The sequence below is a fragment of the Halichoerus grypus genome, chromosome 6 (genome assembly GCF_964656455.1).
Source record: "Halichoerus grypus chromosome 6, mHalGry1.hap1.1, whole genome shotgun sequence".
Lineage (NCBI taxonomy): Eukaryota > Metazoa > Chordata > Mammalia > Carnivora > Phocidae > Halichoerus > Halichoerus grypus.
Genome location: NC_135717.1, coordinates 41,524,109 through 41,539,421, shown reverse-complemented (window position 1 = coordinate 41,539,421; position 15,313 = coordinate 41,524,109). Strand labels below are relative to the sequence as shown.

Below are 15,313 nucleotides of genomic sequence, written 5' to 3'. Positions count from 1 at the left end.
TTCTTTCACTTAGTAATATGCATTTAAGATTTCTCCATGTCTTTTCATAGCTTAGTAACTCTTTTTTTTTTTTTAGTGCTGAAAAATATTTCAATGTCTGGATGCACCATAGTTTGTTTATGCATTCACCTATTAAAGGACATCTTGGTTGCTTCCAAGTTTTGGCAATTATAAATAAAGCTGCAATTAACGCCTGGGTACAGGTTTCTGTGTGGACGTAAGTTTTCATGTTCTTTGGCTAAGTATAAAGGAGCATGATTGCTGGGTTGTATAGTAAGTGTATACGTTTAGTTTTATAAGAAACTGACAAACTGTCCCAAAGTGACTGGGCCACTTTGTATTACCATTACCAATGTATGAGAGTTTCTATTGCTCCACATCCTTGCTAGCATTTGGTGTTGTCAAGTATTCCAGATTTTGGTTATTCTAATAGGCGCATAGTTCTATATCGCTGTTTTAATTTCCATGTCCTTGATGATGTAAGATGTGGGGCATATTTTCATACCCTTATTTGCCATCTGTATATCTTCTTTGGTGAGGTTTTTGTTCACATCTTTGATTTTTTAAAAAATATTTTATTTATTTATTTGAGAGAGAGAATGAGATAGAGAGAGAGCATGAGGGGGGGAGGGTCAGAGGGAGAAGCAGACTCCCTGCTGAGCAGGGAGCCCGATGCGGGACTCGATCCCGGGACTCCAGGATCATGACCTGAGCCGAAGGCAGTTGCTTAACCAACTGAGCCACCCAGGCGCCCCTCAGGTCTTTGATTTTTAATTGGGTCTTACTGTTGAGTTTTAAGAGTTCTTTTCATATATATTTTTGATAATAGTACTTTATCAAATGTATCTTTTGCAAATATTTTCTCCCAATTGTGGATTTTCTTCTAATTCTCTTGATATTGTCTTTTGCAGAGCAGAAGTTTTAAATTTTAATGAAGTCCAGTTTATCAATTATTTCTTTGATGGATCATGTCTTGGGTGTTGTGTCTAAAAAGGCAAGACCATACCCAAGATCATATAGGTTTTCTTCCATGTTACCTTCCAGGAATTTTATAGTTTGTGTTTTACATTTAGGTCTATGATCCACGTTGTCATTTGTAGTGAAGAATGTAAGATCTGTGTATAGATTCATTTTTTGGCTTGTGTATTTCCAGTTGTTCCAGCATCACTTGTTGAAAAGACTATCTTTGCTCTATTGTATTGTTTTTGCTCCATTGTCAAAAATCAGTTGACTATATTTATGTGATCTATTCCTGGTTCTCTGTTTTGTTCCCCTGATCTATTTGTCTATTCTTCCATCAATACCACTCTGTCTTGATTACTGTAGCTTTATAGTAAGTCTTGAAATCAGGTTGCATTAGAAGAACTTTGTTCTCCTTTCATACTGTGCTGGCTATTCTGGATCTTTTGTCTTTCCATACAAGCTTTAGAATTAGTGTGTAGATAGCCACAAAATAACTTGCTGGTGTTTTCATTGGTATTGCATTGAATCTATAGATCCAGTTGGGAAAAACTGACATCTTGGCAATACTGGGTTTTCCTGTCCATGAACATGGAATATGTCTCCATTTATTTAGTTCTTCTTTAATTTCGTTCATCAAAGTTTTGTAGTTTTCCTCATAAAGATCTTGTATGTATTTTGATATATATCTAAGTATTTCATTTTGGGGAGTGCTAATGTAAATGGTGTTGTGTTTTTAATTTCAATTTCTACTTGTTCATACAGGAAGGCAATTGACTTTTGTCTATTAATCATGTATCCTGCAACCTTGCTATCATCCCTTATTAGTTTCAGGTTTTTTGTTGTTGATTCTTTCAGATTTTCTACATAGATAATCATGTCATCTGCAAACAAAGACAATTTTATAACCAGATATGTTTTATTTCATTTTCTTGCCTTATTGCATTAGCTAGGACATCCAGTATGATGTTGAAAAAGAATGGTGAGGGAACTTCCTTGCCATGTTCCTGGTTTTAGTGGAAAAAGCTTTGATTTTGTCACCATATTGTATGATGTTTGTTCTAGATTTCTTGTAGATAGTCTTTATCAAGTGGAGAAAGTCCCCTTTCGTTCTTAGTTTACTGAGAATTTTTATCATGAATAGGTATTGGATTTTGCAAATTCTTTTCCAGCACTTAGTGATATGCTCATGTGAGTTTTCTTTTTTAGTCTGTTTATGTGATGGATTATAACGTTTGATTTTTGGATGTTGAGCCAGCCTTGCATACCTGGGATAAATCCCACATGGTCATGATATATATTTCTTTTTGCATATTTTTAAAATTCAATTTTCTAACATTTTGTTGAGAATTTTTACATGATCTATATATCATAATATATATTAATAAGCCCATCAAATGTAGTCTTCCTGTCTATTACAGTGTTTTTTTTAATCTCTAGCATTTCTTTTTTGGTTCTTAGGATTTCCATCTCTCTATTTACATTGCCCATCTGTTCTTGCATGCTGTCTACTTTATCCATTAGAATGTTTAGCACATTAATCATAGTTGTTTTAAATTCCCTTCCTGATAGTTCCAACATCCCTGCCATGTCTGGTTCTGATGTTTACCCTGTCTCTGTGTTTTTTTGTTTGTTTGTTTGTTTTGTTTTTTTGCTTTTTTGTCTTTTGATGTGCCTTGTAATTTTTTCTTGAAAGCTGGACATGATGTACTGGGTAAATACATCATGTGTGGGAGGAAAAGTGTTCCACAGTGCTATGATTAGAGCTCTTTTAGTGATCTTGTGCCCCTGGACTGTGACCTACACAGATTTTTTCTCAGGATGGCCAGAGTGGTTGGACTTGGCTATTTCCCTTTCTTGGGTCATTTAGGCTCTGATAAAACCCTGGCAGTTTAATAGTTTCCTGAGGAATACCTTGTTCAGAACAGAGTACTCAGGCTCCCTTTTTTCCCGCTCCTGCTGGAAGCATGAGTGGATTTTTCTCTAATATTTACTGTAAGAACCTGGTCGAGCTCTTGGAGGTAAAACTCACAATATTGTGTCTCCCCCTGCCCCTCCCCCACCCATGACGGGGTCCCTCTGGAGTCTTTAGTTCTCAGAGTTGTCCACACTGAGCTGTATGCACTTAATTGCAGTTCAGGTTTCCTAGCCTGGTGCAGGTTCCCAAGGTGGTTTCTGCTTGTGTGTCTCTGCCCTGATAAGTTGTTATTCTCTGTGTTGTATGGCTGTCTCTCCAATCTTGGGGACAGTGGTTTGTCCTGTTCCCCCTACCCCAAAGGATCCAAGATGAGTTGTTGAATTTTCAGCTTGCTCAGCTTTTTACTTGCTGTTAGGACAGAGTGGTGAATTGGAAGTGGAACTGGAAACTGGAATTTCCCAGCTGCCTTTTTGCAAAAATAGACCCAATTTTGCCTTGAAAGATATTTCTCTGGCTTGACAGCTTTTTCCTTTCGGCACTTTTCCTGGCCCCATTCATATCCATGAAACGTCAACCACTAATTGAATTGTGGTTCCCCTATATTTAACATGTTGCATTTCTCTTGTTATTTCAAGATCTAGTCTTCATATTTGGCTTCAACCATTTGACTATGTCTCAGCACAGCCTTGTTTCTATGTATCCAGCTAGGTGCTTATTGAGCATCTTGAATCTGTAAACTTATGTCTTTTATAAGATGGAAAATTTCAGCCATTATTTCTTCAAATACTCGTTCTGTCCCATTATTCAGTTATGCATGCATAAGATCGTTTAATGCCACCTACTAGGTCCTTTGGGCCACAATCTTTTTTTTTTTTTAATCAATTCTTAGGCTTTGTTTTTCTCACTATGCCATTTGTATTTATTGATTTTCAGGGTTACTTATTCTTTCTTCTGTCATCTCCATTTGGCTATGAAGTCTGTCTACTGATGTTTTTATTTTAGACATTAGGTTTTTTCAGTTCTAGAAATTTTCTTTTTTTTATTCCTATTTTTCTGTGAACGTATTCTACTTTACTGAGGATAGTTATAAAAGCCATTTTAAAATCTTGGTCTGTTAGTTTCAGCACCTGCGTTATCTTGGGTTTTATATCAGTTAATTTTCTTTTCTCTGGAGGATGGATTCCATTCCCCTGGGTGTTTATTTGTAAGGTGATTTTGGAAATTCTGGAAATTCAAAATATGAAGCTGTGCTGCCTTAAGATTCTGTTAATTTTCTCTGGGGAGTGCTGTTTCTTGGTTTCAACAGGCAGTCATCTTGTTAGGCGGCAAACCAGTCTTTATTCAGATTTCCTCTCTTTAGCAAAGATTTTTAGAGTCTCCCCACACATGTGTAGTTCAGAGACAGACAGACAAGATTTGAGGATCCCCTCTCTGGATTCCCCTTCTGAGATTCTCTTTCTCTCTCTCTCTCATGGTTTCACTGGATTCTTGTCTAGTACTCCAAGCCATAAAAGTGGGGTTTTCCCACCAGCATCATTGGGGGCTGTGCACCCTGCTCATCACACTGGCCCTCCGTAAAGCTTGCAGGCACTGACTAACACAGTGTCCTCTGGTGTGGACTTCTCCACACTGCATGCTTCTCATCTCTGTTCCCTCAGGCAGGCGCTTTTGTAGATCTCTGAATGCTGTAGTTGTTCCTGTGAGCGTGTTGGATTTTATTAGTCATTCTTAGAAATGGAAGGACTTCCTAATCTCATAAAGATGCTTTGGAGTTTTTGTCACATAAGCTATTCACCTTTTCCTGTAAAACTTCCAAAGATGTTTTATATTTTTAGATCCTGTCAAGAAGTATAGCACACTCATGCATGCTCTCTCTCTTTTCTCTCTTTCTATATTTTCTACTTGGTCATTGTTGCTAGTATATAGGCATGCTATTGAATTTTAAAAGTTGATTTACATTCATTTACTCTCCCCCCAAATTTATTTTAATTATTTCAATTTGATTTTTTTTTCATTTCTAGAGGGGAAGATAACCTCTGTAAATGATTGCATCTTCTATTATTTTTATTTCCCCTCTTATTGGAATAGCCTATCTTTTTACTTTTTACCCTTCTCTGACATCTGGGCAGTGCCTCCACTCCTGGCCACATATTTCTCTTGGAGGGTCATGCCTGACCTGCCAAAGGAAGGGACGATAGTTTTGAGGATGCCATCCAGGACACAGGTGTTTTGAGACCCATTTTTCTTTCCAACTTGACTCATTAGTTCAGCCAAAATAGCCAAAAAGTACATGTCCAAATACAATCTTGGAAGATTTTAGGTAAAATTAGTAAAGGTTTTGTTAGACGCACGTGCTGAAAATAGAAGAGGTGGAATTAATTTCTAGTGTTAGATTTGGGTTTTATTAAGGACAAAATGGAGCAACGTTTTATTTTTACATTCTTTGGTCTAAGTACAATGGAAATAACCTAACTTTTCTTGGATGAAACTGCAAAGTAAAGCAGAGAACTAAAGAAATTACAGAGGTAATTCATTTCAAAATTTGCCCTTGGAATATCAAGATAATTGAGTGCATTGTGCAGATTATTTGCTTGAATTACCTGAAAAGTTGTTTTATTCTCCATTTCACCTTTATACATAAAACTGTGGTCTAGGGAAGGAAAATTGGGTCCTTGCTTTTCTGAAAAAAAAATCATAGAAAAACAATAAATAGAAAAAGTATATGAAGAGACAATTCACAGAAGAAATATAAATAGCCAGTATGCATATAGAAATAAAATATACCTTACTAGTAGTGTGGGAAATAAAAATTAAAGCAACAATTAGTATGATTTTCTTTGCCTACTAGATTAGCAAAAATTTTAAAAGTTGACAATATCCAAGTTAATAAGCCTGTGGTGGAATACATGATCATTATTGTTTGATACTGGGGGACTGTAAATTTGCTCACACTATCTGGAGGGTATGGGACGTAGCACAAATGTCCTTAATTCCACATCCCTCCCTAAATCAGTGCCCCATACCTCATGACTTGGTGGTACATATAAGTGTAGGCTCAAGCGTGTGATTTATGGCAGTCCATGAGATGTTGGCAAAGTGCAAACAGGAACTTGAGGGGTGTGTGATTGGAGTTGCCTTCTCTCTGTGCACCTCTCCCCTTACGTGGAGAAGGTGCCAGGGCCACCCTGCTGGAGGGCTATATACATGTAAGCAGAGTGGCCCAGACCTCCCAGCCAGGGCCAGCCAAGATCACCCACCCAGTCTATCTGCGACACACAGGCAAGCCAGGCACTGAGACACATGAGCAGGAGAAGCCAGCTTTGTGGTAATTTGTTATATGGCATTATTTGGGAAGAAGGTAACTGAATCAGAAGGCAATATGCTACTCCAGCAAGATTTTTTAAGTGCATAACCCTGGCAATCATATTTCCAGGGAAAGGCAGAAATGTAGATTAACTGACAGGCTTGCAAGATGCCCATGGAAGCATTATTTATTATAGAAAAATTGTTAAAATATTTTAAATTTCTATCACTAGAGAAAAGTTAAATAAATTAGGATATAACTGAATAAGAGAATATTATATAATGGTTCCAAAGAATAAAGTAGATTTATATAAATTGATATGGAAAAGTGTTTATAATATCTTAAATAAAAATGTTATCAAGCAGTAAGCATAATACAATAGCATTTTGTTTTTAAAAATTACTTATGTAAAAGCATAGAAAAAGATCTGGACAGAAAAAAAACACCATTTGTAACTTCTGAGAAATCACATTTAGGGGAGTGACTTTAACTGTGCGTACAATTAGTGTCTTTATAATGACCATGAATTACTATTGTAATTCAAAACACATGAGAGAAATAACTATTGGATTTTTCTCAGTTGGTTTTTATTTTTTATCTTTTTCTGTTTTTCAGTCTTACTGAGATAGAGTTGACATACAACATGTCTAAGTTAAGGTGTACAGCAGAAAGACCTGACCTACATATATCATGAAATGATTTTCACAATAAATTTAGTTAACATCCGTCTTGTATAGTTACAAAAGAGTGGTTTTTTTTCCTTGTGATGGGAACTTTTAGAATCTTCTCTCTAAACAACTTTCACAGATACCCGCAGCAGTGTTAACTATACTCCTCATATAGTACATTAGACCCTTGGCGCTTACGTACCTTATAACTGGAAGTTGGTGTCTTTTCATCACCTCATCCAACTCCCCCACCCCCACCCCCCACCTCTGGTAACCACACATCTGACCTCTGTTTCTATGAATTTACTTGTCTTTATTTTTACTTCCACATACAAATGACACCATATAGTATTTGTCTTTCTCTATCTGACTTATTATTATGCTCTCAAGGTCCATCCATATTCGCAAAATGGCAGGATTTCCTTCTTTTTTTATGGCTGAATGGTATTCAAATATTATATATATAATATATAATATATACTGTGTGATATGTATATATCACATTTTCTCTATCCATCCATCCATGGATACTTAGGTTCTTTCCATGTCTTGGCTACTGTGAATAATACTGCAATGAATATGGGGGTGCAGACATCTCTTTGAGATACTGATTTTATTTCCTTTGGATATATGCCCAGTAGTGGGATTGCTGGATCATATGGGATTTATGTTTTTAATTTTTTGAGGAACCTCCATCTTGTCTTCCACAGTGGCTGCACTAATTTACATTCCCACCAGCAGCGCATTCCCTTTCCTCCATATCCTCACCGACACTTGTTATTTCTTATCTTTTTGATATTAGCCATCTTAACAGATATGAGGTGATATCTTATTGTGGTTTTGATTTCTATTTCTCTGATGATTAGTGATAATAAGCATCTTTTCGTGTACCTGTTGACCCACTTGAATATCTTCTTTGGAAAAATGTCTTTTCAGGTTGTTTGCCCATTTTTAGTTGGATTACTGATTTTTTTGCTATTGAGTTGTATGAGTTCTTTACACATTTTGGATATTAACCCCTTATCAGATATGGTCTACAGATATTTTCTCCCCATGTTACCTTTTCACTTTGTTGATGGTTTCTTTTTTCTGTGCAGAAGCTTTTAGTTTGATGTAGTCCCACTTTTTTTTTTTTTAATTGCTTGTTTTTTTAGGTGTCATTTCTAAAAAATCGTTACTCAAGATCCTGTCAAGGAGTTTTTTTTTTTTTTCCAGTGAGTTTTTCTAGGACTTTTATGGTTTCAGGCCTTACCTTTAAGCCTCTAATCCATTTCAAGTTACTTTTTGTGAGTGTTGTAAGATAGGAGTCTGGTTTCATCCTTTTGTATGTGAATATCCAGTTTTCTCAGCATCATTTATTGAAGAGACTATGTTTTCTTCATTGAGTATTCTTGACTTTCTTGTCCAATAGTAGTGGACAGTATATGCTTGGGTTTATTTTTGGGCTCTTCAGTCTGTCCTATTGACCTATTTGTCTGTTGTTATGCTAATACCATACTGTTTTGATTACTTAGCTTTGTAATACAGTTTGTAATCAGGAAGTGTGATGTCTCTTGCTTTGTTCTTCTTTCCCAGGATTGCTTTGACTATTCAAGGTCTTTTGTGGTTCCATATGAATTTTAGGATTTATTTTTGTCTTTTAAAAAATGCCATTGGAATCTTCCTAGGGATTTTTTTTTTTAAGATTTTATTTATTTATTTGAGAGAGAGCGAGTGAGAGAGAGAGAGAGAGCACAAGCAAGGGGAGCGGCAAAGGGAGAGGGAGAAGCAGGTTCCTCGCTGAGCAGGGAGCCTGACTCAAAGCTCGATCCCAGGACACTGGGATCATGACCCGAGCCACGGTAGACAGATGCTCGACCAACTGAGCCACTCAGGCACCCCTTTATAAGGATTTCATTGAATCTATAGATGATTTTAGATAGGATAAACATTTTAGCCATATTCATTCTTCCAATCCATGATCATGGTATGTCTTTCCATTTATTTGTGTCTTCTTCAGTTTCTTTCATCAATGTCTTATAGTTTTCAGTGTACACATCTTTCACCAACTTGGTTAAATTTATTCCTAAATATTTTATTGTTTTTGATGCTGTTGCAAATGGGATCATTTTCATTCTTTATTTTTCAGATATTTCAATGTATAGAGATACAACTGATTTTTGTATGCTGATTTTATATCCTGTAACTTTACTGAATTTATTGATTGGATTTAACATTTTTGTGTGTGTGTGAAGACTTTAGGATTTTCTATACATAACATCATGTCATCTTCAAATTGAGACAGTTTTACTTCTTCTTTTCCAATTTGGATGCCTTTTATTTCTTTTCCTTGACTGATCGTTCTGTCTAGGACTTCCAGTACCTTGTTGAATAGGAATGGTGAGAGTGGGAGCCCTTGTCTTCTTCCTGATCTCAGAGGAAGCGCTTTCAGCCTTTCCCCATGGAGGATGATGTTAGTGGTGGGCTTGTCATATGTCGCCTTTATTATGTGGAGGTATGTTCCTTCTACAGCTAATTTGTTAACAGTTTTTATCATGAACAGATGTTAAATTTTGTCAAATGCTTTTTTTGCATCTATTGAGGTGTTCATATGATTTTTATCTTTTGTTGTGTTAATGTGGTATATTGTTATTGATTTGCATATATGGAACCATCCTTGCATCCCAGGGATAGATACCACTTAATCATGGTGTATGATTCTTTTTTTTTTTTAATAATGCTGAACTATTTTTTAAAAATATTTTTAAAAAATAATTTCTACACCCAACATGGGGCTCAAGCTTACAACACCAAGATCAAGAATTGCACGCTCTACTGACTGAGCCAGCCAGGTACCCCTGGTATATTATTTTTATGATGCACTATTGAATTTGGTTTACTACCATTTTGTTGAGATTTTTTTGCATCTATAAAGAGGGATAGTGGCCTGTTATTTTTTTCTTGAAGTGCCCTTATCTGACTTTGGTATCAGGGTAATGCTGGCTTTGTAAACTGAGTTTGGGAGTGTTTCCTCCTATTCTAATTTTTGGAAAAGTGTGAGAGGGATTGGTATTAATTCTTTGTTAAATGTGTGGTAGAATTCACCAGTGAAGCCATCTGGTCCTGGACTTTGTTTCTTGGGATGTTTCTGATTACTAATTCAATGTTCTTGCCAGTAATTCGTTCAGACTCTCTACTTCTTCTTGATTCAGTTTTGGTAGGTTGTATGTTTCTGGAATTTATCCATTTGTTTCTAGGATGCCCAATTACTTGACATATAACTGATCTGGGTAGTCTCTTTTCATCCTTTGTATTTCTGTGGTATCAGTTGTCATCTCTTTCATTCATAATTTTGTTGATTTGGTTCTTTTTTTTTTAATGATTAGTCTAGCTAAATGTTTGCCAATTATGTATATCTTTTCAAAGAACCAACTCTTGGTTTTGTTCATCTTTCCTATTGTTTCCTGTTCTCTATTTTATTTACTTGTTCTCTAATCTTTATTATTTCCTTCCTTCTGCTAACTTTGGGCTTAGTTTGTTCTTTTTCTAGTTACTTGATGTGTAGACTTTTAAAATTATAATAAATTTAATAACTTAAAAGTAATAGATACCATACACTCAAGTGGATGGCTATGATTTTAAAAAGTCACAGTAGGGGTGCCTGGGTGGCTCAGTGGGTGAAGCTTCTGCCTTCGGCTCAGGTCATGATCTCAGGGTCCTGTGATCAAGCCCTACATTGGGCTCCCTGCTCAGCGGGGAGTCTGCTTCTCCCTCTCCCTCTGCAGCTCCCCCTGCTTGTGCTCTCTCTCTGTCAAATAAATAAATAAAATCTTATAAAATAAAATAAAAAGACAGTAACCTTTCTGTTTTACAAAAATGAAGTTTCATTACCTGTTATTCTACCATTTTATTTTTACATAACATACAACAGGTATTTCTGTCTCAGCCAAGCTGTCATTTACCAGTATTTCTTCAACAAGTCTCTTATAGGGTTTCCATCACAAAGTGCCACCAACTCGTAAACACCTTCTAAGAGCCTAGAATGGTGCCTGGCATACAACAGACAGCATGGGAAGCTGAATGAATAACAAAATGTTGATGATGATAAGTGCTTCAAAATGCCTCTATGTTAATTATTATTTATAAATCACGCAATCCAAACTGTAATGCCAAATGTATACTAGTGTCAAGATTAAAACCCTGATGTATTTCAGTTACTTTTTAAAAAGCTTTCCTAAAGAGCTTAATGTAAAAGTATTCCCTTAAAATGCATGGCTCACCTCCACCACATTTAGATTGTGGAGGTAAAGTTCATATCTGATTTGGAAGGATTCATTGTGCTCTCTTTCCCTTAGGTACCCCTGAAGGCTTCCTTTTGTTGATCTGTGGATAGTAAGAGAGAAAGTGACACCTGTGACCTAAAATCTGGGTCCTCATCCTATCCTAGATCTGGGCAGTGATGAGGTTTTCACCTTTGGGGAAATGGCTATGTTTCCATTTTTCTCCTCTTTCTCTATTTAACGGTGGATGGTATCGATTCCTTCTGAAGGGCCCTGAGATCCTGGGATGGATGTTGAAGCTGCCATGCAGTGGGGAACATCCCCTACATGCCTGTGGAGACCAGGAAGCCCTGGTCCTGGCACTCCTGGGGCGTTGTCTTCTCCCTTCTCCCCACACTGAGGTCCTCCTCTCTCCCTCTGCCTTCCCCTTTTCAGGCAATTGACAGCAACAATGCCCCCAGGAGGATCCCCGGGAGCCTTCTTCAAGTGTTCTCAGGTGTCCAGATTTGTCACGGGTAAGGTTGTGCTTCCCAAATTATTTTCACCCCTTTCAGAATCAGCGCACACATCCCCACGCTGGTCATTGTCCACCCACACCATGCAGAAGCCATGCCTCTGGGCGGTGCGCGGGCTGACCTGCCCCTTCACCATCTGGCTGCTGGCTTGGCTCAGCCGGCGGGGGAGATGGCAGGAGATCCGCTGGGCCAGGAACAGGCAGGAGGCCTTCACTCTCTCTCTTTGCTTCTCCCTCTTCTTCCTCTTGCCTCTGCAGGACCACAATGGCTCAGGTTCCCTGAAATTGCTGCCCTGCCCGCCACTGGGTTTCACTCTTCCTTGGTCTCGTTCTTAACACTGCTCACAGCTTTGCGATGCCCATCGGCTCAATGACACCGCGGCAGCCACCACCTGTGGAGCGTGGCCGACTCTGAGATTTGCTCGGGAGGGATGTGTGCTGGAGAGCGCTCTTGGGCGAGGGAAGCGGGACCGGGGAGGAGGAGCTGAGCAGGGCACCAGCGCCCCTGCGGCCCCGGCTGGGTGGGCCTCCTGGGCCGGCTGCTGGAGGCTCGCTGAGCACCATGCAGGCTACACGTTGGCCACCTGGCAGAACGTGTGGTGCGGACGACGGGTCTCTGTGCTGGGCCCCTAAACTACGTCCCGTTTATGACGTGGCTTCAGTGAGCAGATGTGCGCTCCAGCCAGCTTCTTGGGGGCCTTGGGGCACATCCACTTGCAAGCTGGTGGCAGATTGAAAAGATGACTTTCTGCCTCAGTACCTGCCCCAGTTTGCCTGTGTGAAGGAACGGCCTCTGGTCTACACTGCTGCTTCTTCCCAGCTCTGACCATCCAGGATCAGGGGCTGGTCCTGAAGCAACAGTCAGACAAAAGCCTCAAAAGTGTTTCCAGGTTCCTGTTGAGAAGCAGTAGCAGTGTCTCGGGTTCAGTCCACGCGCCCGGTGTCCGCCCTCGGCACTGCAGGGCTTTTAATGTGCTCCTATTTCCGTTATTAAATGCCAGCATCTCTGAGCTGTGCACAGCCTTGCTCTGGATACTGCCCTGCAAACTTAGACTCCAGTATCAATTATTTACTTATGACTCTGCCCCGGGACAAACATCTGCTCTTTCTTTTAAAAGTGATTAAGTTTTTCCCATGTGGGTTTAAAGTCTGGTATTTCATAATTGACTTGATATATCAGAGTCTTGGAAGCTCTGCCGTATAGCTCGGTGAAGAGCTGCGACATCCATCCTCCGTCGGTGTCTGTCGCCGGGGGCTCAGGAGCAGTGTGGACAGAAAGCCAGTGATTCACAGAGGGCTGTGCACCCCTCAGCACTGGTGGGGCGCCGGGACAGTCCAGAGGGGCGTCCGGACAGGGTTGCTTGTGGAAATGACGGCTGCTGCGTCCTTCAGAAGAGAACGCTGTGTGCTCTCCAAACGTGTGGAACAGGAACGCAGCGCTGAGGGAATCCCCTGGGTCAGCTCGGTAACTGTGACATTGCCACGGCTTTCTTCACTGGGGTGTGCGCTGGGTGGTGTGGGAACCCTGCTGACCCCACATGACCAGCCTCACCTCCCTGATGGTTTCACCACCTTTGCTTTGGACCCCTTGCCTTTCCACCTGGCTGCACCCGGGAGTACCGAGCTGTCCCTCCACTTGGGGTCTCGGTGGGGCCTTTCTGCGGCCGCCCCTTCCCCCTCCTCCACCCCTTTCTCCACCATGTGCGCTTCCCCCTGCCACACACGCACCCTTTAGGACAACAGGTTTCTCCCCAGCCCCGGGACAGAAGGAACAGGAAACTGCTGTCAGGGGTACAACGTGACCTCTACAGCTCTCGCACGTGTGCGCTCTGCACCAGGAGCCAGAGGATGCGCGCAACCCACGCGAGCCGGTCCAGGAGCGTGCCCGCAGGGCGTGAGCCGGCAGCTGCCGAGACAGCAGTGCGGGTGTAGGGCGGCCCCTGGACACACTGCGTGGGGCGGACGGGCTCCGGGAAGGGTCAGGCAATGATGGCCGAGGGGGGTCCGGGAGAGAACTTGTCCTTGTCAAGTGTGAAAGTTAATGTGATGTGTCACCTTGGCAGGGCCCAGGGCGCCCAGACGGGTAGTGAAACGTTACTTCTGGATGTGCCTATGCGGCCTTTCTGGCCTTTGAATTGGTGGGCCGAGTAAAGACCGCCAATGGGGGGCATCATCCAATGCTTTGAGGGCTCAAATAGAACAAAAAGGCAGAGGAAGGGAGAATCGTTCTCTCTGTTGAGCTGAATGTCCATCTTCCAGCCCTCAGGCATGTGCCCCTGTTCTTGGGCCTCAGACCATGGGCTCCCCTGAGTCTCCAGCTGCAGACCTCCGTTCATGGGACTTTTGAGCCTCTGGGATCACATGAGCCAATTCCCATAATAAAGCTTTTGTCTGTGTCCATACATATCCAGAGCCCTGGCTAATAGGACGGGAGTCTCCATGATGTCCCGGACACCTGCTGGATCTGCTCTGATGCGGAGGTGCTGTGGCAATGTTTTCTGACCATCGGGTAAGGAGTCACCCGTTAGAGAAGGGGGCTGTCTGGCAGCCAGCGCACACCCCACACACTCCACTCAAGGCGATGACAAGGAGAATTCGCCTACAGATTTAAGCTAAGGGACAGAGAGAGCCAAAGAAAGAGCACTTGTAGGGTCAGGCCAGGCCCGCTCCCCAGACCAGCACCCAGAGTGGAAAGAAGGTGGGTTTGGGGCCACCGCAGTTGGCTAGCCCACTGTCCAGGTCTCCAGCCGCATGCTGAGCCCCCGGAAAATGCCCCCAGACAGGGAAGGTGGCTTCGCCTGGAAATGCAACTGCAAGTGGCAGCGTGCAAGCCCCCCACTCCCCCAGGGCCAGAGAGCCCACTGCCACGTGGCCATGCATCCAGCAGCACCCGGCTGGCCGCTGGTCGAGCTGAGAATCACAGTGCACAGCATATCAAACTTGCACTGTCTGTTTCTTTAAGTGGAATCCTGACTTAAAGCGCCAGCAAGGGCAGCCGAGGGCAGAGTCCCTGACCTCTGCGTGTTATCTGGGCCAGGAATCGGCAGATTTTTCTGGAAGGGCCCAGAGAATAAATACGGTCTCTGTCACACCTCCGCTGTGGTGTCGTCCTGCAAAAACAGGCGTAGATGGCACAGGAATTCATGAGGTGGCCCTGCGCCAACGAGGCTTTATTTGCAGAAACAGGTGGTGCCCGGTTGGCCGGCGCCTGGTCCCCTGCGCGGTGAGCTAGCGACGCTTGCTTCTAGCCGCCGCCTGCAGCCAGGCCTTCCAAAACACGGGACTAACTTTGAAGGAAACAATTTCATCCTCCCGGTACATGACAGTTCTGTTTTTTAGCTGTTTAGGTCAAAAGGCTCAATTTCTCTTTCCATCATAGCCCATATGCAATCTGCCGGCAGGTGCTGTGAGCGCAGAATCTGCCGCTTCCCCCGCCCGCCTGCCCGCCTGCCCGCTGGCACCGCCCTGACCCCCCCACCCTCCCCAACCACCATGGTCCTCTGAGGCCTGGGCCACTCAGGGCGCGGGGGGAGCTGCCCCCCTCACCTCCTGCAGCCCTGTGCCCCCACGCCTCTCGGCCACACCTGCCTTCTTCCTCCAAAGCACCTGCCGCCGCCTCTGTGCGGGCTGCTTGTTCAGTCTGGGGTCACTTCCCACACCTCATTCCCTCCCTCCCTGTGGAGGCTACCC

General features: G+C 42.1%; 1 long non-coding RNA gene across 1 annotated transcript in view; it reads left to right on the top strand.

Moving 5' to 3' along the window:
- LOC118539078 (uncharacterized) overlaps positions 1–14,994 on the top strand; it is a 39,628-nt gene extending 24,634 nt beyond the window's left edge. Inside the window, exon 3 of the long non-coding RNA XR_013448481.1 lies at positions 11,545–14,994. This is a non-coding gene — a long non-coding RNA (uncharacterized LOC118539078). The remainder of the gene's footprint in view (positions 1–11,544) is intronic.
- Positions 14,995–15,313: the final 319 nt, after the last annotated feature.